Raw genomic sequence first — 27751 nt, 5'->3', positions numbered from 1 at the left:
CTGCACTCTCAAGTGCAACCCCTGAGGGTCTGCAGGCACACGAGAGCATACAATACGTGGGTTTTTTCAATGGGTCCCTATGCAAATCTTTAGAAGACTGTTCATTTGGACACTATCCTATTAAAGGATAATGCAGAGTCAGAAGCCTTTCATTTTCTTACTGTGAGAGGAACCAGGAAAATTAGGACTGATTTATGAATTTATGGAGAAGACCAATCAGTAGGAGTGCCATTAGATCTATTAATTAATGAGCACTCAGAAGAAAACAGATGTCAGGACATTCCATTACTAACAGGAAAAAAAAAATAGGCAGAATGATTTGAAAGATTATATTTCCCTCACCTTTTTTCTCTTTATGGCAAAATTGTTATGTATGTGTTTTTGCTAGTAAAGAAAAAGGCAGTTGGAGATGTATAGGAATGAGCCAGGTAGAGGTTTATAGCCTTGGTAAAAAGCAGAGATTTTAGACTAAAAGTTGATCCAAAACTTTGTCCTGCTGCTAACAAACAGGAAAGAAGTGTGGAGAATGTGGCCACAGGTGGCAGTCTGGGCTGCAGGGACTGTGGGATGACTGAGTTCAGCATCCAGAGGAAAGCTGGAATGAGGACAATGGACTGTAGGAGAACAGGCTTTGGCTTGTTGAGAGACTTTGTAGGCAAGGAAAAAAACATCCTGCTCTTCTTGAAGACCAAGAATATTCACAGAAACCTCCTTGGCTAAGCAAAGAGTTTCTTAATGAACTAATAGTGAAATGGAGGTGGAAACAAGAACATAAAGGAGGAGTATAAAGACATTGCTCAGGCAAAAGAGGATGAAATCAGGATGGCCAATGCCAAAATTAACTAAAACTAGAAAGGCGATTCAAGGGGGACAGGAAGAATTGTGTAAGTGGGCTAGTACAGAAGTGGGATATATTCAGACCCACGTGGCCTGATGGGAATTAACTCAGTGCACTGATGTAATTGCAAGATTGTTATTTCCTATCTTCAAAAATTATTATCGGGGCAGTCCCTGATAGCAGGGAGAAGGCTAATGGTACACCTATCCTTACAAAATGTAAGGAGAGGATCTGGGGAACTGCAGACTGGTGTATGGGCAGAGAGGATACATCTGAGGACACTGAGAAATCTGGCTGATGTCCCTATGAGGCCACTCTACTTAATCTTTCAAAGATCACAGAGATCAGAGGAAGTCCCCGATGACTGGAGAAAGGCAAGCGTTGAATCTACCTTCAAAGGGGGCAAGAGAGATAAGTGGGTGAACTACAGGTGTGACAGCCTCACTTTGGTCTCCAAGAAACTCATGGAGCAAGTCCTCCGAAGAAAAGAAGATTGGGAATAGCCAGATTTGACAAGGGTAAATTATGCTTGACCAATCTGATTCCTTTCAATGACAAAAGACTACCTATGATCCACTTCAAGGATGAGGGGAAAACAGAGGGTCTGAAATATATTTTGACCTTGCTAAAACTTTACATAAAACTCTCCCACCACAGCCTCATTAATAAGCTGAAGAAGTACAGATTGGCCAGACTGTTAGATGAGCTGACAATTGTCCAGACCACTGGTCTCACTGAGTAGGGATCAATGACTCAATGTCTGTTTGGCAGCTGGTAACAAGTTGTCCTGGTTTCAGCTGAGACAGAGTTAATTTTCTTCGTAGCGGCTGGTATGGGGCTATGTTTTGGATTTGTGCTGAAGACAGTGTTGATAATACAGAGATGTTTTAGTTGTTGCTGCACTAGTCAAGGACTTTTCAGCTTCCCGTGCTCTGCCAGGTGCAGAAGAAGATGGGAGGGGACACAGCCAGGATAGTTGATCCAAACTGACCAAAGGGCTATTCCATACCACATGACGTCATGCTCAGTATATAAAGCTGGGGAAGAAGAAGGAAGGGGGGACATTTGGAGTGATGGCGTTTGTCTTCCCAAGTAACCGTTACGCGTGATGGAGCCCTGCTTTCCTGGAGATGGCTGAACACCTGCCTGACCATGGGAAGTAGTGAATTAATTCCTTACTTTGCTTTGCTTGTGTGCGTGGCTTTTGCTTTACCTATTAAACTGTCTTTATCTCAACCTTCAAGTTTTCTTACTTTTGCTCTTCCGATTCTCTCCCCCATCCCACCGAGGGGGAGTGAGCGAGCGACTGCGTGGTGCTTAGTTGCCGGCTGGGGCTAAACCACGACAGTCCTTTTTGGCGCCCAACGTGGGGCTCGAGGGTTTGAGATAATGACAGATTTGATTGGAATGTGCCAGATAGAATTTATAGCTGTTATTGCTGTTTAGCTATTAATCAGCAGGCTTTTGTGCTTGCCATAGGCTTGCTTGCCTTACTGTACCTTAGAGCCTAGGGCTCGTTAGTGGCTGCTTTTTGCTTTCACTGCTTGCCGTTCTGCTGTACTGCTTATCACCTTACTCTGCTGTGCCTGGGAACACTTTGATAACAGCAATGGCCTTGCGCCTGGGCTGGCAGATGGCCAGGGCATCGCTGCTGTTTCTGTGCTGCTGTACTGGACAGGCTGGAACTCCGCTGTGAACTCGAGTCGAAGGGACTGTGACCTGTGGATGAATCCACGTGGGAGCAGGACACCCCAAAGCGTCTGTGCCCATGGATAAGCCCATGCCAGAGCAGGTATATCTTGAAACGTCTGTGGCCATGGTTATGTCTGTGCCACAGCAGGTATACCTCTGAAGGGATTGTGGCCCAAGGATAAGTCCACGCTGGATAAGGTGCACCTCGAAGCATCTGTGGCTGTGAATGAAGTCCATGCTGCAGCAGGTACACCTCGAAGCATCTGTGGCTGTGGATAAAGTCCATGCTGCAGCAGGTACACCTCGAAGCATCTGTGGCTGTGGATGAAGTCCATGCTGCAGCAGGTACACCTTGAAGCATCAGTGGCTGTGCATGAGGCCATGTTGGAGCAAGTTTACTTCTGAAGGTACTACATTCTGTGGACAAGTCCAAGCTGGAGCAGGGGCAAGGGGAGGACTTCATTGCAATGTTAAACCTGATGGTCTGTCCAAAGGGACCAGGGGTGGAGATTGTAATGGAAATACCTTTAAATTGTTGTATCCCGGGATTTGAGTTGCATGTTGTGGGAATTACTATAGCAGGAACCCCTTGTTGCTAGCCAGGCTAGGAGCAAGGGGAGGAGTTCATTGCAATGTTAAACCCTATAACCTGGTCCAAAAGGACCAGGGGTGGACATTGTAATGGATATACCTTTAAATTGTTGTAACCCATGATTTGAGTTGCATGTTATAGGAATTACTACGGCCAGAACCACCTGAACCAATGGAGGAGAAGCCTTACAAGAAGCAGTGCAAGTGCAGCAGTGACCTGACCTGAGCTGGCTTTGGTGCCCAATAACCCCAAGCAACACACCACCTCTCCTGTCCTGAGTAAAAACCATAAGAGATGAAGCCCAAAGTCATGGACTAAATGAACTCAGTGGACATTTTGTGGACATTTATGGTCATTTTACAAATATTTTGTAGGGGTGGTCCATAGACTAAGGGAATGATATGTGTGTATTATATCAAAGGATGGGAAGGGTGATGGTGGGTAATGAGAATGTATTGAATAGTGTGAGACCTGAGCATGACGTAAATGGTATGGAATAAGGGGTGGATACTGTCCTGGTTTCAGCTGAGACAGAGTTAATTTTCTTCGTAGCGGCTGGTATGGGGCTATGTTTTGGATTTGTGCTGAAGACAGTGTTGATAATACAGAGATGTTTTAGTTGTTGCTGCACTAGTCAAGGACTTTTCAGCTTCCCGTGCTCTGCCAGGTGCAGAAGAAGATGGGAGGGGACACAGCCAGGATAGTTGATCCAAACTGACCAAAGGGCTATTCCATACCACATGACGTCATGCTCAGTATATAAAGCTGGGGAAGAAGAAGGAAGGGGGGACATTTGGAGTGATGGCGTTTGTCTTCCCAAGTAACCGTTACGCGTGATGGAGCCCTGCTTTCCTGGAGATGGCTGAACACCTGCCTGCCCATGGGAAGTAGTGAATGAATTCCTTGTTTTGCTTTGCTTGCGTGCACGGCTTTTGCTTTACCTATTAAACTGTCTTTATCTCAACCTTCAAGTTTTCTTACTTTTGCTCTTCCGATTCTCTCCCCCATCCCACCGAGGGGGAGTGAGCGAGCGACTGCGTGGTGCTTAGTTGCCGGCTGGGGCTAAACCACGACACAAGTGGAGCATGACAGACATCAATACTCAGGCCAATACTGTTCAATATCTTCATCAACTGCCTAGATGTTGAGAAAGTGTTATTCCTCAGCAGATTTCTGAATGATTCGAAGCTAGGGGAGAAGGAGTTGGTAAATGAACAGCAGATCTTCATTTCAGTGAGACCTTGCTAAAATTAAAGATTAGATCATCAGGGAACCCTTGAAGTTCAGCAAGGAAAAGTGCAAAGATCTGCTTCAGGACAGAGCAGACCTGCCTATGCATTGGTACAGGCCAGGAACAAACTGACAGCTCTGCTGAGAAGGACCTGGAATAACAGTGGATGCCAACACACATACGAGCCAAAAGTATGTTTTCATTGTGAATGAGGCAAACCGCGCACCGGGCTGCACTAGGAAAAGCACAGCCATCAGATCAAGGGAAGTTACAATCCCTAATTGCTCAGTACTGGTGACACCACACCAGGAATACGTGTCTGGTTTGGGCCTCCCAGTTCAAGTGGGATGTTGAGAAACTGGAGACAGTTCAGTAACATCTCCAGGAAGGTGCGGAGGAGGATTTTTTCCCTCCTGGGTGATGCCTGCCTGGCCAGCAAAGACTCTTTGGGTGCCTTATCAGAACAGTGAGCACACTAATGCTTAGCCTAATAGCTTGTTAATTCCTAACTATCTTTTGCTTATGTTAGCTACTAAATGAGTGCTTTATACTTATAAGCTGTGTATATCCTGCTTGCAGTGTCTTTGAGCCCAATTAAAGATGCCTGAACAAAAAGACTCAAATGAGAGGCTGTAGCAGAGTCCAGAAATTATTTTGTGGCTTGTGACAAACTGTGTCCCTCTTGGTGAGAGGGCCAAAAAGAAGGGCTAAGTGATATACTATGAATCCTATTTGAGAAAGGACAAAACCAAATTCCTGATGTCCAACCTGATTTCTTTCAGACCACCTGACCCTAGCTGTATGCATAACTGTGCTACAAGTACAAACCAGCTACTCTTTCCATTACAACTACCGAAATGCATGCAAATTTCAAATTTTTTTATAAAGGTCACAGAAATAAAATTCTTCAGCTTCCCCAGTGGAGTGAGGGGTAAAAGACATCCAAAGTACCACAATTTTCCCTCTCCCAGGACAGACAAGATTGTGTCACAAAGCTCTTTCTTTGACAAGTTTTGATGGTGTCCATCAATTATGGTAATTATAGGACAGAAAAGCAAGGACAGGGACTGAAGGAGCTAAATGGTTCTGTTTTGCTCATGGCAGCATTACCACATGGGTTTAGACTGGGTTGGATGGGCCACGCTTAATGAGCCAAAATGGGTTCCCTGTATATGGGTTCATTAGTAGAAGGGACTGATATGTGGTAAAGCATTAGACATTTTTGAGAAGAAATGTGGCATTGATCTAAATCCAGCAATGGCATTGGGCCTAAAAATTTGGGTACCTAACTCACATATACTGAAAACTGTAATATTATTGTTTAATCGCAGTTATTGCCCATCACTGTGCTGTCACCAAATCTACATAACTGCCCAAGAAAAATGCATCCATGTTTCAGTAGTCTTCTAAATAAGGTCCTGACCACAGATTGCAATTATATCAGTCTACTAAAAAGAAAAAAGTGGTATTTAATATACCTTATGAGTATAACTTCAGAGAGAGCTAATGAAATCTGACCACAGCTGCTTTTTTTTTTTCTGGCTTTACTTTGCTTTGTAATTGAACCTTTAGTTTACTGAATCATATTACTAGGGAATATTTGTTAATGTTCTAAGGTCTAATGTCTCTGGGTCTGCTCCACTTACACTCAATTTAGAGTAAGATCCCATTATTGAATATCATACGTACTTTTTTTTTCTACATCTTCTATATCTGTCTTTCTGCTTCTGATTTTATGTGGACTTATGAGGTGTGATTATCTGAAGACTTTCCTCAAGGTGCTATACTTACTTTCATAAGGCTACATATTCTCCATGTTTTCCCATGTATAGTAGTTACTATAACATTTATATAAGAATATCTAATTGGAAGTCAGGATTTGGAAGTGGAATAAAGCCTATATGGAAGTAAGGTCAGAGGTATGATGAAGAGAAAGGAGGGCTGAGAGCTGTTAAAAGCTTATCCTCTCCTTTAAGCATCTGAACACAACTGAATTAACAAAAATAGGGTGTTGTATATTTGTCTGGGTAAGAAAACACACATGATTCAAAGAGCCATTGGCCATTTCACATAATCTCTCACAATAAGAAAATTTTAAAAAGCATCAAAATTATACAGTAGCAGATGTGCCACATGAAATCACTGCCTTTAGGTATCTTGAAATGTTTTGCAGCTTTCTTCCCCAAACCCTGATATGAACTACTTAACTCAAGGTTCACAGTATTTAATTACTGCTCTCACCTCAAGCAGCTCTAAAAGCATCAGTGCTCTGAGAGCTGTACCTACACATTAGAGATGTGATGAGAAAGAAAAGATAAGCAATTTACATTTCAAATGAGGAGTAACCTGTCCCACACTTAGTTTTGCAATCAGCTTTTTTCTCCCTCCCCCCAATAATTTGAAAAACTTCATGTATGAAATAGTTTTTCTGTAAGCAAATAATTTCAAGGTCCAATTCTGATTAATTAAAGAAAATTGAAGAAAGCAGCACTAAGTTCATGTAAAAAGGTGTACATTTTGGTATGTATTGGTACATGTGATGGCAATCATATTTTCATTAGATGTCAAAGAACAGACACTATTAAGTTAAGAACTGAAGACATCAGATATTCTATGACTGTATTTTCTTTTTGCCTTCAATTAAGCACTATGAAACAAATACCAGGACTACATCATAAAAAACAGAAATCTGAATATATATCAATTTTACACTTAATTTCTGTTTCAGAATCAGCTTTATAATGTGTCTCTACAGGAGAGACAGAGAAGTGTCTTAAACTCAACTTCTTGATTCTTATCTGTGATACAGACAACAATAGAAAAGCCAAAGTCAAAGATGAGAGTCGGTGAGACTTCATAATGTTTATTTTACAGAGCACCTGAATTTCTCTCTTTCACATATTTAGTAAAAGGTCTGGGATGAATCCCATGGAAACAGGAAGCATAAGATTGAATTCCTGGGTCACTGACCCTAAATCATTCATTCCAGTACCCTGATATGGAAAAAACTGTATAACATAATCCTGTTCAGAAATTTATTAACTTTTTTTTTGTTCTGGTTCAACTCTTCGATCTGAAAGCTGCTTGAAAATCTCAGTGCTTTGATGTTTATAAACCTTTAAAATTTCCAGCCTACCTATATTTGAAGTCACCTGGTCCAAGCTCTCACTCAAATCAGAGCTAACTTTAATGTTAGATCCAGTTTCAATGTTAGATCAGGCTGCTCAGGATCACAGCTAGTCAGTTTGAATATCTGGGTAGCCTGTTCTAATGCTTGACCACCTTCATTGTGAAGGTTTTTTTTTCCTTAATACCTAACCAGAATTTCCTTTTGTTACAATTTCTGTCCATTGCCTCTTATCTTATAGTCTACAACTATGACATGCTAACCATAAAAATTCTGATGAATCTTGTCTAGATTTCTAACATCTCTCATGATTGAAGTTAGTACGTAATGTTACAGCACAAAACACAAAGTCATTCTTCAATGATGATAAAGTAAGAGATATTAGGTGGTTTTTGTGATGTCACCCAGTGTGTTTGCTAATACCTGAAAAGATGCTTGATACATCGAGCCCCTCCGCTAGGGACAATCCATTGGAGTTTTAAGTAGCTGAGCGAGCCACAAACCTGTTAGTAAAGTAATGTAAGTCATGGTTACAAACTGTAGCTTGCAGCAACAAGAGTTTTAGAGGTACTGAATATTCACAGGAGAGAAGATGAGTGCTCAGCATGTTCTAAAAATCAAATACATGTATGCCTAAATAAAGAGGTAGGCACCCCGCAAACACCTTGTTTGAACTTTTGGCCACTGTGTTTTCAAGTAAGCTGCACTCTTGTCTTCTTAATAACATTTACAGGATGAGTGAATGGGTGTCTGGTTTGTCTCAGTGTCTTGCTACTGAAAGTTTATACAGGAGAAAAAAGTTCAATGTATTAATCTCTGAATCACAGCAATGGAAAGGAAAAAAAAAGCAAGGATTTTCTTGCATTACTGGATTTACATATGTCCTTGGGGAACAGACATCCATGTGCCAGCTGTAGACTTGTCTGCTGAAACCAGATAGCTTTGCCTGTTAATACACAGCTTGCTTAGAAGAAAAGGTCAAGGCAACCTGTATTAATCATGACTTGTATTAATTACATACCCGAAGTTGCACAGTAGCCATTCGAAAGCACCTGTCTGTAGCGGACTGATGCACGGACTCCGATAGAGGATAAATCGAAGACCCTTTATTGAAATATTACATGGCTTATATACTTTCTAATTGTTTATACATGCGCTACTGAGAGAACTCTTATTGGTTTATATGTCTTGTTTACGCGTCCTTCATGCGTCCCTTCAGCTAATACGATTGGCTATCTTTTTGCAACTTTGCAGTTCCTTCCTTCACAACAAAAATCACGCTCTCGCCTATCTCCCTCCAATCCCCTCCTGACACACAGCCTCCTTCCCTCGGACATGACCCGGACCCTCAGTACTTCAATCTTGTTAACCCTTTCACTCCCGCTATGCCTAATTCCTCCTCACCTGTCCATAGCAAAGGCTGTGGTTTGTAAAAATGAAACAGTATTCCAGGCAAAGGCAATTATAATAAATACCTTTTAAACTAATGCTGATGTGACATTAATGAGATATACTGTCAGTATTGCTACTACTTTTGGTTTGTTTAGCCTTCTTAGCACAGTTTATCTGAGAATCTCAAAGAGATTAAATTCATTAATCACTTAGACTTCACAGAAGCTCTTATAATTTTCTTTTGTTTAAAATTCAGATGACTGAAACTTGCTGAAGGTTGAATTAGTGATAGAGCTAGAAAAATCACCTCTAATCCTTACTTCAGTACTTCCCATGGGTCAGTAGTACATACTCATGCACCCAGTATTGGTACCCATTTTTCATTTCTTCAAGTTCAAGCTGTCTTTTTAGTCACCATGGAGCAAGAAAGAGGATCCAGTGGAGACGATGCAGTCAGCAACAGTTTGCCAGAAATATGCAAACCAGATCACTGAAAAAAACAAATGAAAATTAGACATTTGAGTCTTATTTACTGCACACTTTTTTTTATAGTTAATATGAAACTTAAATTAAAAACAAACAAAAATCTCTCTTTGGGATTGGTTGTAGCCTATTTTTGTTAAGAAAGTGTTTCTTCTAGACTCTCATGAAGAAAACAAATATACTAAGGATAACATATTAATGCTAGTCACTAAGCTAGGCTAAAAACATTCTCTCTAACATGATTACATTGATTTCTTCCTGTTTGTCCTTTATAACTGCACTAAAACTATTTCTCAACCATGTTTTATAAATATTTTTGTAGTACAGAAAGTTTTACATATCTAAATAGAAAGTTTTACATATATAATTAAAGATCACTATTTTCATTATAAGTAGAAAAGACTTTTCAAAGAAGCTAAAAAACCAACACAGAATGACTGAAAGCATAATGAATTAATCTGAATTTTATATAAATGCCTATATCTAATTTCCAAAATGAAGTATAATATGACCTCTGATATATCACAGGCCACAGGATTTCATTCTGTACCCGAGCATAGAAATCAGTAACTGGTTTTTGGCTGGTGGACACTTAATATGAAGACAAGCAATCATTCCGCCTTTGTATTTTGTTTCAACAGCCAATCCAACTGTTCACAGAATCACAGAATCACAGAATCATATAGGTTGGAAAAGACCTTTAAGATCATCGAGTCCAACCATAAACCTAACACTGCCAAAACCACCACTACACCATGTCTCTAAGCACCTCATCCAAACGTCCTTTAAATACCTCCAGGGATGGCGACTCAACCACTTCCCTGGGCAGCCTCTTCCAATGCTTGATAACCCTCTCGGTGAAGAAAAATTTCCTAATATCCAGTCTAAACCTCCCCTGGCGCAACTTGAGGCCATTTCCTCTTGTCCTATCACTTGTTACCTGGGAGAAGAGACCGACCCCCACCTTATGTTAAACCTTATGCTTTAATCTTAACTTGAATTTATTCTGCTTTTTCTTTCCAATGGGATTGGCTGGGATATTTTCAGCAAGACAGTTTAAACTGGCAGTTCTATCACCACAGAAGTAGGTCACAAGCTCTGATGGAACACGTCCTGCCTTCTCCTTTGTTTTCAATATAGGGAAATGCAACTTAAATATCCCTTGGACTTTTATATAGGAATACAATATTTCAATAACTTCCTACTTAAGAAAGTGTTCTAACGTCTATCCATTCCTACAGAATTTGATAACAGTGACAACTTTTGCTCTGCATAACTGAAATATACTCAACATGTCTACTTTCAGCTATGAGTTTTTGTCATTTTCTCTCCTAGGGAAACTCCACCCTAGAATAGTGGAGCTCAAATTTTCTTCACATAAAGGAATGTACATTAGTGGGAATCATCTCTCCTTTAGTGACTTATTTTAAAGACATAATTTTGGTTTCTATTGTAGTGAGTAGAGAAAAGCAAGAGACACTAATGAATTATTTTTCTTACCTCTTTCTTGCATCTAACAGTGGGAGCCTGGACAAGTAGTTTAGGAAAAACACCTAATTTTAGATGGCTCTAGCTGCATGAACTGAGTCAGATCCTGGGTATTTTCTGATAGAAGATAGAAGAAATCTCTTCGTCTCTTAGAATGTCATATCGCAGGGTTTTGCTTTTTTTCCCCTCAAGATTTTTCCTTTGAAGACCTGTATAATTGAATTTAGGCTTCATAGACAAAGCCAGTGACAGAGAAAAAATGCAGTGTCTATATCTGTAGGATCAATGTATTATACAGTAAATGCAATCCTGTTATTTTACCCAGATACTTTACTTCTCCAGCTGAATTAGAGCAGTACACACTGCTGGAAATTAATAAACCAATGGCAGGCTACCAATTAAAAGCTGATAAATGTTTGCTCTGTCCAGTTTATCACATGGTCACTTTAATCCATCTAAAATTATCAAGTTACCAAGCCTTTGACAAGCTGTGTTTTTTCTTCATCTAACATGCTATCCCTATTACCACATTTTGATTAAGCATGGGATGTTCTCCCATCCTGCATAAACGTGTTTCCACATACAATTGGACTAACCATTCATAGAAGCAAGAAAACCAGACAAAGTTAGCAAATGCCGGACTACCTCATTACACTCAATTGGCTGAAAGACTTGGGGCAGGCAAAGCCTTCCTTTGCCCCAGTAACAGCAAAATTTGTGCACTGGTTGGTGACTGTGAAGCAGCCAGAATCTTTCCCTATTTGCTTAGTTCCTTTATTTGGATGGGGGACAAGAAGGCAGTTCATCCTGTGGCATTGTACAGTCAGTAGAATGGTCAAGTTGAAATAACAGTTTTACACCTAAAGTACTAGACTATTTTCTGAACCCTTACTCCTCTCACCCCCACCCCCATGGCTCCCTAATAAACTGGCATTCCTAGTATGAAAGACACCTGAAGACAGTAAGACAAGCAAAAAAGTCTAGACTCAAGGAATGGGTTAACATTTGTGGTTTTAAGTAGCTTAATCTGTCATTTTCTCTCCATCATTCTAATACCACAGAATGATGCAACTGCAGGCCAAGGAGCAGACTCCAACATCACTGAAATCAAATTCTAGACAGAGAAATACTGTAATGCACTTAAACATATTCTGCACAAAGATGAGCTGAGATGAGCAGGAGGCGCGAGTAACGTGACCTAAATCTATAATGAAAGCCTGCACATCTACAATGCTAAAAACTTTAAGTGAGTATGACATGAATTCTAAGGCACTGAATTACATCATCTCTCTGTATTGTTTTTTTTAGTAAGAATTGATACATTTCCATTAAATGGAAGAAAATTACTGCATCATGTTCCATCCCAGCAATTACTGATGTAACAGAGCAGCCTGCGAAACAGTCAAAATATTAAGTCAAAAAGGGTACACAGGTAAGTACTATAATGAAGAACATAAAGTGTGATTTGGGAGGTTTGAAATCCTACTTTTTAATTATAAGAAGAGAGTATCATCACTTCTGTGTTTATGTGATTTGTTTGGTAATGGATAGCACTAGGAGTAACATAAGACATTAATTGACTTAAACTGCCCTTTAATTCTATGCCAGTTTGCAACAGATATAGATTATCAAGAAGACCAAAGGGGTTTTTTTTCTCCCCCTTGTTAGCAAGAGCTGGCTGGTTTGTGTTTCCCATGTCATTTGAGACTGGTGGAGCAGTACAGTTCCTCTGTCCATTATTTGAGACAGGAGACTGCAACTTTTGCACTGGTTCTGCACATCTGAGAACTGAAAGAATATATTTTAGTCTGCATTTGCATCAAGAATAACTGCAGGAATTGCATGTCTTTGCATCAGGCATTTGGCTTCAAATTAGAGCCCATCCATCTCCCTCAAGTTTGTGTATCAGGAACGCTGATACTTCCACCTTGAGTCAGTTTCTTTAAAGTATCGGTGAATAAGGAATGGAGTACATATAGGTAATGGAAAAGGATTTGGGAAACACAGTGCATTTTCTTGAGGCTGTGCTGGAATGAACACAAAACATTTACAGAGCTGCAGATAAGCCTGAAGAGTCAGATAAAGCTAGAAACAAACACAGAACAAGATTCAATTACCAGTAATTTGGAGTAGAAACTAATCTTCAGTTGTTACCATTAAACAAGTCTTGAGTGAATAGCAAGAATCCATTTAGCTTTTCTGAATTATTACCTCCAAAGTCAATAGGTGTTTATTATCCTAGCGAGAGCAGTCCCATTTCTTAACTCCTAATGGAGCCAGCTGTTTATTTTGGATAATGGTGCACTTCATAGCACATACCAAACCTTCATGCTGAGTTGCAGTTACACAGATCACTTGTTGCCTTGTTCAACCAAGAGCTGAGTTTGTTTAGATGCGGTGAATGATTTCACACACAGCCTCAGAAATGAGAAGTCAGTAGGTGATAAATCAGTTCTTTCTCAAACTTTACAACTGTCAAAGTAACAGGTTGTGAGGGTTTTTTTGTGTTTTTTTTTTTAGTCTTGGAGAGAAAAAGGGTACACAATTTGAGTGAAGCATGGGGATACTGAACATAAAGAGATAAGCTGTTCAGCAAGGGAATTCTCTAATTAGTTGTCATACATTCACTTTTATTATCATACATCCATATTACAAGGGATATGCAAGATAGCTTATCAGGTTACCCTCTAACCAACTTTCTTACGTGATACACTAGGAACTCGAGAGACCCCATTAAAGAATAGGGTAAATTTTTGACACTTCATCTAAAGGCAGACACTTACCGCTCCCTTATTCCCAGAGGGGAGCCTGAAATCCTCTGCAAAAGGTCCCTGGGTGGTCTGCAGAGCTTGTCTGATGTCTCAGCGGTACCCAGGTCTTCTGGACCAGTTCCCACCTCTGTGGCTTCAGTACGCTCCTCCAGCAAACAGGGACAAGTGGGGATGAACTGAGTCTGACATGATTTTCTTTATGCAACAATAGATGAAAGAAGCTCATTTCATAAACAAAGAAGTTTCCAAATTTAAAACAGGCACGTATGTTATTGCTGTTATACAATTGAGAAGGTTTGCTCTTTAATGATGAAGGAAAAGAAAATAGTGCTTTCCCAATACTTCTATATTTATTTTTTTGGTGAGGTAAAATATTTGGAATGCATGTTATGGTTATAGTTTCAACTTTTTCTCTCTTCCCCCAGACGATTTGCTAATCTCAGGAAAAAAGTTAATCTGGAGACTTTTTCGTAAGCCTTACTTTGGAAACTGCCAGTGCACAGAAGGAACTAACAAATGAAGAGACAAGAGAGAACTTCATGTTAAGACTCTCATGGCAGGAGAGGAAAGCCTGAGTTCAGGTTCCTTCCCTAAATCTCTTTTTGCATTTTACATGATTCAGCCAGCAGAGACAGTGATGTAAATGGGAGCTAGTGATGTTAGTTAATTCCCTACTGAAAGTTGTGGACTGGTTCAAATCCCACCTAAACTAAAACAAGTCTCAAGTAGAGCTTGAAAGACTCCTTTGTTTCTATCCCAGATGATTATATAGAATTTTTAATTCAACACTCTTAAGTAAATAGAATTGTTTATGCAGATTAGTTGGCTAGCTCATATTGCTAATTATATTCCTGTAAAATAAAGTAAGGCAACCAAGACAAATACCGGAGTTTAAATGAAAGAGAAAAATACAGAAACAAACTTGGGTTATACAACTGACATATATCTACGTTATTTAATTTTGTTAAGTAACAAAACAAATTCAAACCAAGCAAAACCAAGAGTCACTCCAGCAACAGAAAATGTTCTGAAATGTCAGCTACTACCACTTCTAATTAAGGTAAAGGAAGTAGTCTAAAACATGATAATTTTATCGTAACCACCTCTATCCAAGTGCATAAATAACAGCACATGCAAACCTTCAAATACATTTAAAAATATAAATTCAATTCTATATCATTTTTCTAAACCAACCAAAGTACCCAGAATACTTCCATGCTTGTGTACTGCCTACTTCAAATTTACATTTTGATTCAGCAGTTTGGCTCACATTCACCAGAAGTTAGTTCTAAATGTGAGAATACTTGAAGTAGGTCCCTGCTGTCTGTTAGCAAAGTTTGAAACAGTTTATAAAAATATGCTTGTGTGAATGTATTTCATGATAAGGGGACAATCTTAATCTCTTCTAACCATTCTGACCTCTTGAATACTCCAACAGGTAACTGGAGAGGTCAGGGAGCTTAAAACTTCCCGAGTGAGATATCTAGCATAGGAACATCTTATTCAGAGCTGATCTGAAGATCCTGAAGTTTACCTAAAAATCTTCATGTTATTCTATGAATAACAGTAGCTGCTGTTCCTCTTGTAGCTCAGATAAGAGACAAGATCCTCTTGTAGCTTATCTAGTTAGGTTCATCACTGATACATTTGGCTTCAACTCCGCTTTACCAGCCTTACTTGCACACAGCCTATGAACATCACTAAGGGAAGCTGCTGCTTCATGTACTTTCTTACAGTCAAAGGTTTCAACAGGTCGCAGGTATCACCTTCCTCATGGCTTCTTCTCAAGCCACAAAATCCAGAATTAAAGTGCTTGTAAATAGCATAACTGGGAGATGGAGTAGATTGTTACCCCCAGAGCATTACTGTCTAGTTGGACAAATGTGAGATTTGGAGAAACTATGTGGTGTCACACTTGATCCAGCTGAAGATGCTGTTGCAAGGATCCTTGCAATAGAAACTCCTGTCACTGTCTGGACAGGGATTGACCACCCTGTTGGAAAGATTGGATACCCCAAGTCAGCATTGCTCTGTGCCAAGATCCCAATAATTTTTTTTAAAAAAAAAAAGCAAACACCCTTTCCATGAGTGTCTGTGCAACACCTGTACCTTCATAATGAATCTTCACTCTGTATTTGCTGCACATGTGCAGATCTACTGGCTGGTGGACAAACAGGAGATCCAGCTGGCTTCACAACAAACCTACCATGTACTGGTGCTTCCTCTACTTCCCAGCCTGAGATCAAAGATGTGAGCACAGGGTGTCCTATTTTAACACGTCTTTGAACATTATGACAGGTTTCAGCACAACAGAGTGAGATTTTTAAAAATGTCTGCATGCTTACTAGTTTACTTGGCATGCATTTTCACAAATACTTTCTCACCAGCCATTTTTCATGGTGAAAACAGATTCTAGGGGTTATTACAAGAAGTTTTCTACCATTAAAGAAACATCTCAACTTAAACTTGGTGCTCTCATTTTCTGATAGACACTAGTCAAAAACATCATGTTGATCATCTTTTGTCAATGAAAACCAAATTTCTAATATCAATCACTTCAGCATTATAATTTTTATATTATAATAAATGAAATGCAAGCTCTCGTGGCAAACACTCAAAGTATGATTTTTCATGAGGATAGAGGAACGATGAAACTTCACTTCAATTTCATTCTGACTGAGTATCTGAGTTGGCCATCAATCATCACATCAACTTAGCAATGTTTTTCCAAGACCTCATTCATTGCAAGGGAAAGCTAAGCTGCACAACTTAAACATAAAAAAAGCATTTTTCTATTGCCTCTCCACAATAAAATGCATTCACAAATCACCTAGATGGCTGGCTATAAGATGATAACTCATATTAGAATTCACTGTATGAAAAAGAGACTGCTTTGGAAATATGCTCTATCAAATCCCTGCTTTCTCAAATGTGTGTAACATCTACAGGGATTTCACTTCATGTTTTATGACTGTTATCTGCTGATATCGAACACCTTGTTTTGGGCAGGTAGCTCCAAACTCCATATGCAGATGAATTTCCATCTCATGCCATTATTGAAGTACTGGCTAAACATTGTGAAGGTGTCGTGGTTTAGCCCCAGCCAGCAACTAAGCACCACACAGCCGCTCGCTCACTCCCCCTCGGTGGGATGGGGGAGAGAATTGGAAGAGCAAAAGTGAGAAAACACATGGGATGAGATAAAGACAGTTTAATAGGGAAAGCAAAAGCTGCGCACACAAGCAAAGCAAAACAAGGAATTCATTCACTACTTCCCATGGGCAGGCAGGTGTTCAGCCATCTCCAGGAAAGCAGGGCTCCCTCACGCGTAATGGTTACTTGGGAAGACAAACACCATCACTCCGAACGTCCCCCCTTCCTTCTTCTTCCCCAGCTTTATATACTGAGCATGACGTCATGTGGTATGGAATAGCCCTTTGGTCAGTTTGGATCAACTATCCTGGCTGTGTCCCCTCCCAGCTTCTTCTGCACCTGGCAGAGCATGGGAAGCTGAAAAGTCCTTGACTAGTGCAGCAACAACTAAAACATCTCTGTATTATCAACACTGTTTTCAGCACAAATCCAAAACATAGCCCCATACCAGCCACTATAAAGAAAATTAACTATCATCTCAGCTGAAACCAGGACAGAAGGGAAACAAAATAAAGAAGAAAAACATATTGACTATGCAGTAACTATGATTTTTTGGAGATAGTCTGTAGATGTGGATCCTTCAGCTAAATCATATTGCAAGGACTTCTGGAGAAAAAAAGCTGCAGAGCATTTAGTGTCATTCTGCCCTTATTGCTTAAAGAAAGATTAAAGATGGCAAAAGTGTGCAGGTACTCCTCGACAACAAAGCTATGACATATAGAATCATAGAATCATAGAATAGATTGGGTTGGAAGGGACCTTTACAGGTCATCTAGTCCAACCCCCCTGCAACAGCAGGGACATCTTCAACTAGATCAGGTTGCTCAAAGCCCCATCCAACCTGACCTTGAATGTTTCCAGGGATGGGGCCTCCACTACCTCTCTGGGCAACCTGTTCCAGTGCCTCACCACCCTCATTGTAAAAAAATTATTTCTTAAATCCAGTCTAAATCTGCCCTCCCTTAGTTTAAAACCATCGCTCCTTGTTCTGTCACAACAGGCCTTGCTAAAAAGTCTGTCCCTGTCTTTCCTATAGGCCCCCTTTAAGTACTGGAAGGCTGCTATAAGGTCTCCCCGCAGCCTTCTCTTCTCCAGGCTGAACAACCCCAACTCTCTCAGCCTGTCCTCATAGGAGAGGTGCTCCAGCCCTCGGATCATTTTCGTGGCCCTCCTCTGGACCTGCTCCAACAGCTCCATGTCCTTCTTATGTTGGGGGCCCCAGAGCTGGATGCAGTACTCCAGGTGAGGTCTCACCAGAGCAGAGTAGAGTGGCAGAATCACCTCCCTCGACCTGCTGGCTACACTTCTTTTGATGCAGCCCAGGATACGGTTGGCCTTCTGGGCTGCAAGCGCACATCGCTGGCTCATGTCCAGCTTTTCGTCCATCAGTACCCCCAAGTCCTTTTCCGCAGGGCTGCTCTCGATCACATCATCCCCCAGCCTGTATTGAAACTGAGGATTGCCCTGACCCAGGTGTAGGACCCTGCACTTGGCCTTGTTGAACCTCATGAGGTTCACATGGGCCCACTTCTCCAGATTGTCCAGGTCCCTCTGGATGGCATCCTGTTCTTCTGGTGTGTCAACTGCACCACTCAGCTTGGTGTCATCTGCAAACTTGCTGAGGGTGCACTCGATCTCACTGTCTATGTCATTGATGAAAATATTGAACAGCACTGGTCCCAGTACGGACCCCTGAGGGACACCACTCGTCACTGATCTCCATCTGGACATTGAGCCATTGACCACTTTTTTGAGGGATGCACTCGACCTCGTAACCAAACTAGCAGTAGTTTGGTACAGGCTCCAAAGGAGGTAAAGGCCTGAGCTGTGACCAGGCCAAGAACTCCTCTGGTCCCGATCTGTTCTCTGACATCCCACAAAGGAGCAGAGTGACACAGCGAGCATCGATGCATATGAGCTTGGAACACCGATCATGCAGTTAACGCATGAATAGCAGGTGGCTTTTCTAAGACTCATTCATCAAGGAACAAAGAAAGTTGTGGGTACAAGGAGTCTCATGCATATCATTCCTATCACATGGAATTTGACTACAAGCCAACCACTTTATCTATAAATATGACAGCCAAAGTGAGCCTTCTTTGAGCTCTCCCTGATAGGCAGCGTGGCTGCATGGCGGTGATCTCCCCTTGAGCTGGGACACCTCTCAAGGTTGCTCCTCGAGGCAGAGAGACCTTTTACCAATGGCAGATCTTTGGTAAGCGACTGATATCACGCATAACCTTGTAGTATGGTAACTTTGATTTTGTCTTGGTAACTTTGATTGCATGCTGAATTGATAAATTTTGCATATATAATCCCTTAGACATAAACCGTTGTCCAAGTCCGAGACTAAGATTGGACCTAGCCTCACCTAAGTTCCATCAGGAGTTTAGAAAGCAAGGGGGTCTATTCTGAACCTCGTGACTCAACAGGAGGGTCCTCCGTACCCTTTTGTATCCTCGGTCTCTCTCTGAACCATTTTAACTCGAGTGTAACCCAATTTTCCTGTGTATGTTTCTTCCATGCAGTAATTAATAGAGTGAACCTTGCCATCGAACTTTGTTAAGTCGCAGTTTTATAAATCATATTAAAACCACTTTTGCTAATACCTTTGACAGTGATTTTTTTAAGCAATCTAAATCACTCATTCGTGACACCACTACCCTCTGGATGCGACCATCCAACCAATTCCTCATCCACCGAACAGTCCACCCATCAAATCCGTATCTCTCCAATTTAGAGAGAAGGATGTTGTGGGGGACCGTGTCAAAGGCTTTACAGAAGTCCAGATAGATGACATCCATTGCTCTTCCCTTGTCCACTGATGTGGTAACTCCATCATAGAAGGCTGTTAGGTTGGTCAGGCAGGATTTGCCCTTGGTGAAGCCATGCTGGCTGTCTTGAATCACCTCCCTGTCCTCCATGTGCCTTAGCATCGCTTCTAGGAGGATCTGTTCCATGATCAGCACAGAGGTGAGGCTGACAGGTCAGTAGTTCCCAGGGTCCTCCTTTCTACCCTTTTTAAAAATGGGTGCAATGTTTCCCTTCTTCCAGTCACCAGGGACTTCACCTGACTGCCATGACTTTTCAAATATCATGCAGAGTGGCTTGGCAGCTACATCAGCCAATTCCCTCAGGACTCTGGGATGCATCTCATCAGGTCCCATAGACTTATGTATGTTCAGGTTCCTCAGGTGGTCACGAACCTGATCATCTCTTACAGTGGGAGGGACTTTGCTCCCCCAGTCCCCATCTTGCGGTCCATCCACTCGAGAGGTGTGGGAAGAGAGATTGCCAGTGAAGACTGAGGCAAAGAAGTTGTTGAGTACCTCAGCCTTCTCCTCGTCCGTTGTTACCAGTTTGCCAGTCGTGTTCATCAGTGGAGGTACGCTTTCTTTAACTTTCCTTTTCTGGCTGACGTACCTGTAGAAGCCCTTCTTGTTATTCTTTGCATCCCTTGCCAAGTTCAGCTCCAGCTGCGCCTTGGCCTTCCTGACCCCATCCCTACCCAACCAGGCAGCATCCCTATACTCTTCCCAGCTTACCTGTCCCTGCTTCCACTGCCTGTGCATTTCCTTCTTGCCCTTTAGTTTGACCAGCAGGTCTTGACTCATCCATGCATCCTCTTGCCTTCCTTTCCTGATTTCTTACACCTGGGGATCGAGAGCTCTTGCTCTCCATCCTTAAAGATCTGCCAGTTCTGTTCTGCTCCCTTGTCCCTGAGGGCTGTTTCCCAGGGGGTCCTATTGACTAACTCCTTGAATAGCTGGAAGTTTGCTTTCCTAAAATTCAGGGTCCTGACTATACTCCTTGCCTGACTCATATCCTTCAGGACTGCGAATTCCACCAGTGCATGATCACTGCAGCCCAGGCTGCCTCCAGTCTTGACGTCACTGATTAGCTCACTTGCGTTGGTGACCAACAGGTCCAGTATCGCATCCCCTCGGGTAGGGCTGTCTATTACCTGGGTTAAGAAGTTATCCTCAATGCACTCCAGGAGTCTCCTGGATTGCCTACAGCTCGCCACGCTACTTTTCCAGAAGATGTCGGGGTGGTTGAAGTCCCCCAGCAGGACGAGAGCCTGCGAGCGCGATGCCTCCTGTAGCTGGAGTAAGAAGGCTTCGTCAATAGGCTCCCCTTGATCGGGCGGCTTGTAGTAAACACCAACCACAAGGTTCCCTTTGTTGCCTCAGTCTCTAATTCTTACCCATAAGCTTTCAACCTGCTCGTGGCTACTCTTCAGAGACAGCTCTTCACAATCTATCCATTTCTTGATGTAGAGGGCAACCCTTCCACCCCTTCTTCCTCACTTGTCCCTTCTGAACAGCCTGCAGTCATCAATAGCCACACTCCAGTCATGGGATTCGTCCCACCAAGTTTCAGTAATGGCAACTAGGTTGTAGCTTTCTAGCAGCATGGTGGCTTCCAACTCCTCCTGTTTGTTGCCCATGCTGCATGCATTGGTGTAGAGGCACTTCATCTGGGCTGTTGGCCATGTCACCTTCTTAGAGGAACACCCCTTAATTCCTTTGAGATATTTCACTGGTGTTTCCCTGTTGGCTCCTGTTACCTCAGGAGCCCCTGGCTCATCTCTGTAAGACTTCAAGTGTGCTGCAGTGTACCCAGCACATCTCAGAGCAACAGGCTGAGGGCCCTTGCTAGCACCCCGTCACTCTAACCTTGGCGTGTCATCCCACAGCTTGTCACGGGCAAGCCTGATATTATCCTGCTCCCCCTTCAAGTCTAGTTTAAATCTCTGTCAATGAGCCCCACTAGCTCCTGAGCAAAGACCCTCTTCCCCCTTTGAGAAAGGTGAATCCCATCTGACACCAGCAAACCTGGTGCTGTGTAGGCCATCCCATTATCAAAAAAACAAAAATTCTGGCAGTCACACCAGCCACGGAACCATGTATTAATAGACTGGGTGCATCTGTTTCTTCCAATGTCACTGCCCACAACTGGAAGGAGAGAGGAAAAAATAACCTGTGCTCCAGATGCCCTTACCAACCATCCCAAGGCCCTGAAGTCTCTTTTGATTGCCCTTGGACTATGCGTTGTGGCTTCCTCGCCACCCATATGGAAGAGCAATAATGGGTAATAGTCCGAGGGCGTACCAGGCTAGGAAGTTTCCTAGTGATGTCCTTAACCCATTCCCCAGGGAGGCAGCAGACTTCCCTAAGAGGAGGGTCTGTCCGGCATATTGGACCCTCTGTTCCCCTCAGAAGGGAGTCGCCTAGAACTATAACCCGTCTTCCTCGTGGAGGTGGTCGTGATACATGGGGTAGGCCTTTCTGACCTTGGTGACACCTCTGGTGTAGATGGACCGTCATCCACATCATCCATTGACTGGCCTTCCACATCCAGAGCCTCATACCTGTTGTACAGAGGCACCTGGGAAAGCGAGGTGGGCAAGGAGGGGGTTCACCTGCCACTCTGAGTGTGGACTTGCCTCCATTCACTCCTTTCCTTTATGCTACTGCCTTCAGCCTGGTAGGGGGATGATACAGGATCCCCTTGATCTTGTTTTTTTTCTGATGGCTGTTCTTGTTTCTGCCTCAGGGACGGCAGAGCATGGTTCCACCAGTCTATCTCTTTCTCAGACTCCCTCATGCTCCTTAAAATTTCTACTTCCTCTTGTAGCTCTGCCACCAAGCTGAGCGGATCATCCACTTGGTCACACCTCACACAGCTGTTCTCACTGCTGCCATCTGTTACCAGTGAAAGGCTCTGGCACTCTCTGCAGCCTGAGACCTGGGTGGCTGCATGTTTTCATGGGAGCTCTGTCTGGGTTGCCACATCCATTCTGGCGAGTGCAGAGGACATGGCTTTCTGCTGGATGGATACTACAGCTAAGCTCCTTCTGAGAGGGTAATGACCACAAACTGAACTCACCTCTTGAGCTGGTAGGGTGACTACGCCCTTCCTGCACACCCTTCCATGCAAACTGCCATGCCACACCCTGGCTGACGTGCCATGCTCTGTTGGCAGTGCTCCTAGTCACCAGCACTCCCCAGGCTGCTTTTTATAGGCGTGGGGGTGGTTGCAGTTGCTCTGGCAATGCCCAGGCCTTGTCAGCGTCTCCTACCAGAGCTGCCAGCTCCTGGCGGGTCTCTCCGCTGCCCTGGCATTTCCCTGCGTCAGGAAAACTCCTGTTGCGCCGAGATCTGCCGCTCCGCTGCAGATCGGGCCAGCTCCAGAGCAGCTCCCCTCGGCGACTGACTGCTAGTTTACGTTACACCATGTTTAAAGATATATACTAAATAATATATATAGTATAGTGTATATATATAGTGTGTATATATAGTATAGTATATACTATATGTAGTATATACTATATATACACACTATATATAATATATATACACACTATATATAGTATATACTGTATATATATAATTTATATAGTGTATATATATAATATATATACTAGGAGTGACCTCTGTATGTTCAAATTATTTTGCCTAACTGTTGTCAACAAACTAAGCAAGTTTTGCTCCTAGCTTTGCTGTAAATCCAAAATTTCTTGCCCAAAATCAAACTGTGTATTCATTGTGTAGCACTGAACTTTCCAGGTTATCAAAAACCTTGAAAAAACATCTTCAAAAAAACCTCTCATGTTTTAAAAAGGAAAATCACTCTAAAAGTTATTAACATCTTACAATACTGAATATCTTTAAAAATGCATGTCTTTAAGTCTGCTTTTGAAAGCATTCAGACGTACCTATTTTTTTCAGAAATAAGAGTCTATGGAAGGCACCAAGATTTCCACCCTTGACCAGATGAAAAGCTGCTTAAGCAATGAGGCTGACAGCTAACGAGCTGATCACTAGCCAGAAAGCAAGCTGTAGAACAGTATTTGGAAATTTGTGTTCTAACAACTTTGCCTTTCATTGTACATATCCACTGACACATTTGAGTGTATTTATCAGATGCTACAGACAACTTTTCCCATCCCACTCAGTGGGTTGCGCGATGGGTGAATCTTTTTGATTCCCCAAGGGTTTGTGTACTAATGAAGGCTGATCTCTGCTCAGCAGAGCCGTGGGGCCGGTAGAGTCACGACAATGACTCAGAGGAACAGTCTGACTAGCAACTTTATTAACTGGCGAATTCCACAAACGGACAAACTTAACGAACTGGCAAGACCAACGAACAAACAGAGGCAATTTGGCAATGGAGCTATTTTCCTGGCAACCCGTCACAATTTATCCAAAACTCATATACCCGAATATATGGTGGAAGAGTAGAGGAAGAGAGAAGCGAGAAAAGGAAAGGAGAAGAGAGGAGGATAGAGAAAGGAAAGGTATCGCCACCCTTGGATCCCACGATGATGATGACAGGCGTGGCAATCCTCCAGTGATGGGCGCGTGCGTGGTTCCCTGGGGGTGTGTCTTTTATACTCTAATCCCCACCTCCAGTTACGCCCCTTGAGGACTTGTATGGTTCTTGTTCTAGAAAGTTCTCAATCTTCTGCACAGGCACTGGGGGAGGGGGGTGGTTGCAAGGGGTCTCTCGGATGGTCGCAAGCCCCTTCCTCAGATCAACTCTGTGACCTCTGGCCATATATGGTAAGGTCCGTCAGAACCCGGAACTGTGCTTCCTCCGATGTGCTTCCACTCTCCATGTGTCCCGTGCTAGCTGACCCCTGCCGTCGCCATGCAAATCGCGCCTCGCCACAATGTTTGAGACATTAACTCTTTCAGTCTCTCACACAACTGGAGAATAAATAGAATTGCAATATTTCTTTAAAAGAGCATATATAGGTATAAGCATGGAGCAGTGCCATAAACACATCTCTTGCAATCCTCCCTGCTCAAGATAATTATTCATAGACAATTCCATATTTATGAGAAACCTCATAATTTCTTTCTCCTCTCATTTCTTGCTCTAAGAACTTGGCTAACTTTATGGGAAGGGACTTTTCTCCCTCTCTCTTTCTGAGATAAACACACACATTTATATTCACAGGTCACATCTTCTCTAGACTACGTAACCTGCTGATCTGGTTTATCTGTATAAATTCAGCAGTATGTCACCAAAAAACATAGAAGCAGATGTATAGGACAAAATAAAGAAATCCTCTGTGCATCTGCCTGTACTTTATAAATGAAACTGTTTGTCTGGATATCAGGAGCAAAACCTCTCTTAACTCAGAGTCTAGACTTCACCCTGCTCCTGCACGTGGCACAAAGAGCTTCATCGCCTCTCCCGTAGCATCATGACTTTCCTTACTGGTGTTTTGCCCTGACTCCTGCCAGCCTCCCCTGTGCTGGTGACACTATCAGCCTCATTTCTTCTCCCCTATCACACCTGCAACTTTGAGAGCTTTTTCTCCTTCAACCTGATGACATGGACAGCCTCATTTTCCCTCTGTTAGAAGGACTGCACTTGCACCCCATCAAACTGTGCTGCAGGCTGTGTGTGGGCTGTGACTGGTCACTTGAGGCAGATGAAGTACTGCCAGGGGGATTCTTTCAGAAGTAAAATGCATATATTTTTATGCAATTATGGGAAACAGATGGGTCAGAAATAACCATCAAGTTTATTTTTCAGCGTGGTTTCTTAATTTTAAGCAGATATTTGTGGACTGCATCCACCTTTCTCCATCATTGCTAAAATGAGGTGGATTTTTTTCCTCAAAAAATAAAATCCATCTGTTCTAAAATGTGGGATTTTATTATGCATGAACAACACAAACTCAGTGCAGCTTCTTAAACAAAGAATCACAAAAATGGGAATATATAACCAGAGCATTAATAATTGTTTCCTTAGTATTTGCATATTTTCCCCAAAGCAGTGTACTATATTTATTTCTTATAAATTCAAATTTTAAAATGCTCATGAATATTTATTTACTTTTTCTATCTGTTGTCACAATTTGAGGGTTTTTTTTTTCTACCAACAGATAATTCGGCATTTTATTTTAGATTATAACACTATCTAAAACCAAGCTAAAACATCTAGGCAATATACTATGATATCATAAAAGGAAGAGAAAACTCACGGAATTAAATGAAAGAAAAAAATCATTAAAAGGCTGCCAGGGGGTGGCATACAAAGATCAACCAGTTTTGAATGGTTTTAATTTCAGATTCGTCCATTTGCTTGACACGCACAAAGAGCGCAAACTTGAGATACTGAAATAGTTGGCCCATGTATGGGAAGCTCGGCTGGTCTACTCGGAGCTACTGCCAGATTCTACTTCCTGACACCATTCAAAGGGCTTGGAAAGAAAAGCATTTGGACTGAATGAGAATTCAGTACTATTTGCTTCATCTGGTGGGGCAAATTACACTCAACTATACTCAGCATATTCCTACAGTATCCTGTAAGTATGCCATATTTATGCAGTCATTTAATGAAAAGAATATAGCTATGCTGAAAGGAACTAGAAATAAGAATGGAGAGCTAGAGATCTGTCCAGTTCTTTTCCTTTTGAAAGCTAGGGAGAGGCTTTCCATGCTTGCATAGCTCTGACAACACCCTCTCACCATGTTCTGCAAGCCCATGTCCTGTCATAAACCCAAGGATGTTTTCCCTGTTTTTAAAGTCGTTCCTCATTTGTGTGAAGTCACATGTAGAAATGAAGCCAAGATGAAAAAATCTTGGTTCTCTTGAGTCTTCGGTCCTGTTACAGGAGCCCAGATTGTCTTTAGGCTTGGAAAAGGAGGCAACAACTTATGACAGCTACTGTTAAGCTAAGTAAGGAGTTTCCTACACCTATACCAGAGGAGTCGGCAACCAACCGTGCCAGTTATCCAGACAACTAGCTGTGTATTAAGAAAACTTCTCCTGAAGGTAGGGCGCAACAGCTTTGGTAGGGAGCAATGGGGACATAGTGGTTGGCTTTGTTCAGCCTTTTGGATATGAGGTTCCTCTGGTGTCTGGAGTTTCTGTAGATTTTGTAAGCCTGTGTGTACCTCCATGACATACTCTGGTATAGTTTCTCACATGTAATAAACAAACAGAAACAAAGATAAGGTATAAACAAAGGAGACAGTATGACAAAACGATACTGTACACAGTTTTACAGCTATCTAAAATTAATATGAGGTAAAACTATTGTTCTTAAAATGGGGCATGTCCCTTTGGTAGAAGACAATTTGGAGAGAGTAGATATTCAATCCAAGCAAAGGGAGGAAAAATATAAGAAGCTGCTAGAAAACTCTGTCTCTCCCTTTCCCATCCCCTTGCATGTCTTTATCCTTCTCCCCCCTTTCCCTCCTCTTCCCCTGGGAAATGAGCTCTCTTTTCAGTCAGCCATGTGAAGTGTAACACTGTCTTTGAGCTAAGAGGAATAGAGAAATAGGAAAATGGAAAGAGAAGAGGTGAAGGAAACAAGGGCTGAGATTTGGGGTGAAGCACTGATTGACTTCTAGAGCACCTTATTTCTCACCCTTATCTATAATTAACTAAGGTGACTAGCTCAAACATAGACCTATACAACACAGAGGTCTATGTTTAGTCAAGTGAATCCTCTCATGGTAAACCATAGTGCTTAAATGTCAACAAAACACAACATCTAAAAAGGAAAAAATGTAATTTACTGACATTTACTGTCTTGTTTTTTAAAAATCCTAGCCATCCTTTTCAATTATGAGGAATCTTATTTTTATTTGTCAGCTATAACAAGGACGCATCGCATAAATCTTGCCTAAGCTGTTTGACTGGACAGCTTTACTGACAGTTGAGAAGGTTCAGGTTGGCTGTTGAATGGAAAGATGGAACAAAACATTCAGATAAGTGGTAGGAGCCTGAATACAGCTTGAAGGAGCCTGAGTGGTCAGACATCTTCATATTTGATCCTCACATTTCCTATTCAGAAACTACTAAGGTAAAAAAAGGAATAAAAAATAAATCTATCTTACTCACATAACTCAGATATTAGAGGTGACTTTTAGTTCTCCTTTGGTCTGCTTCAAATTTCTAAGTTAGAAAGTTATCTAAATTATCTAACAGGAGATCAATTCCATCTCATTCCAAG

This window comes from Mycteria americana, assembly GCF_035582795.1.
Source record: "Mycteria americana isolate JAX WOST 10 ecotype Jacksonville Zoo and Gardens chromosome Z unlocalized genomic scaffold, USCA_MyAme_1.0 Scaffold_18, whole genome shotgun sequence".
Classification (NCBI taxonomy): domain Eukaryota; kingdom Metazoa; phylum Chordata; class Aves; order Ciconiiformes; family Ciconiidae; genus Mycteria; species Mycteria americana.
The sequence above is the reverse complement of the archived record's forward strand: the minus strand, read 5'-3'. Positions refer to the sequence as shown.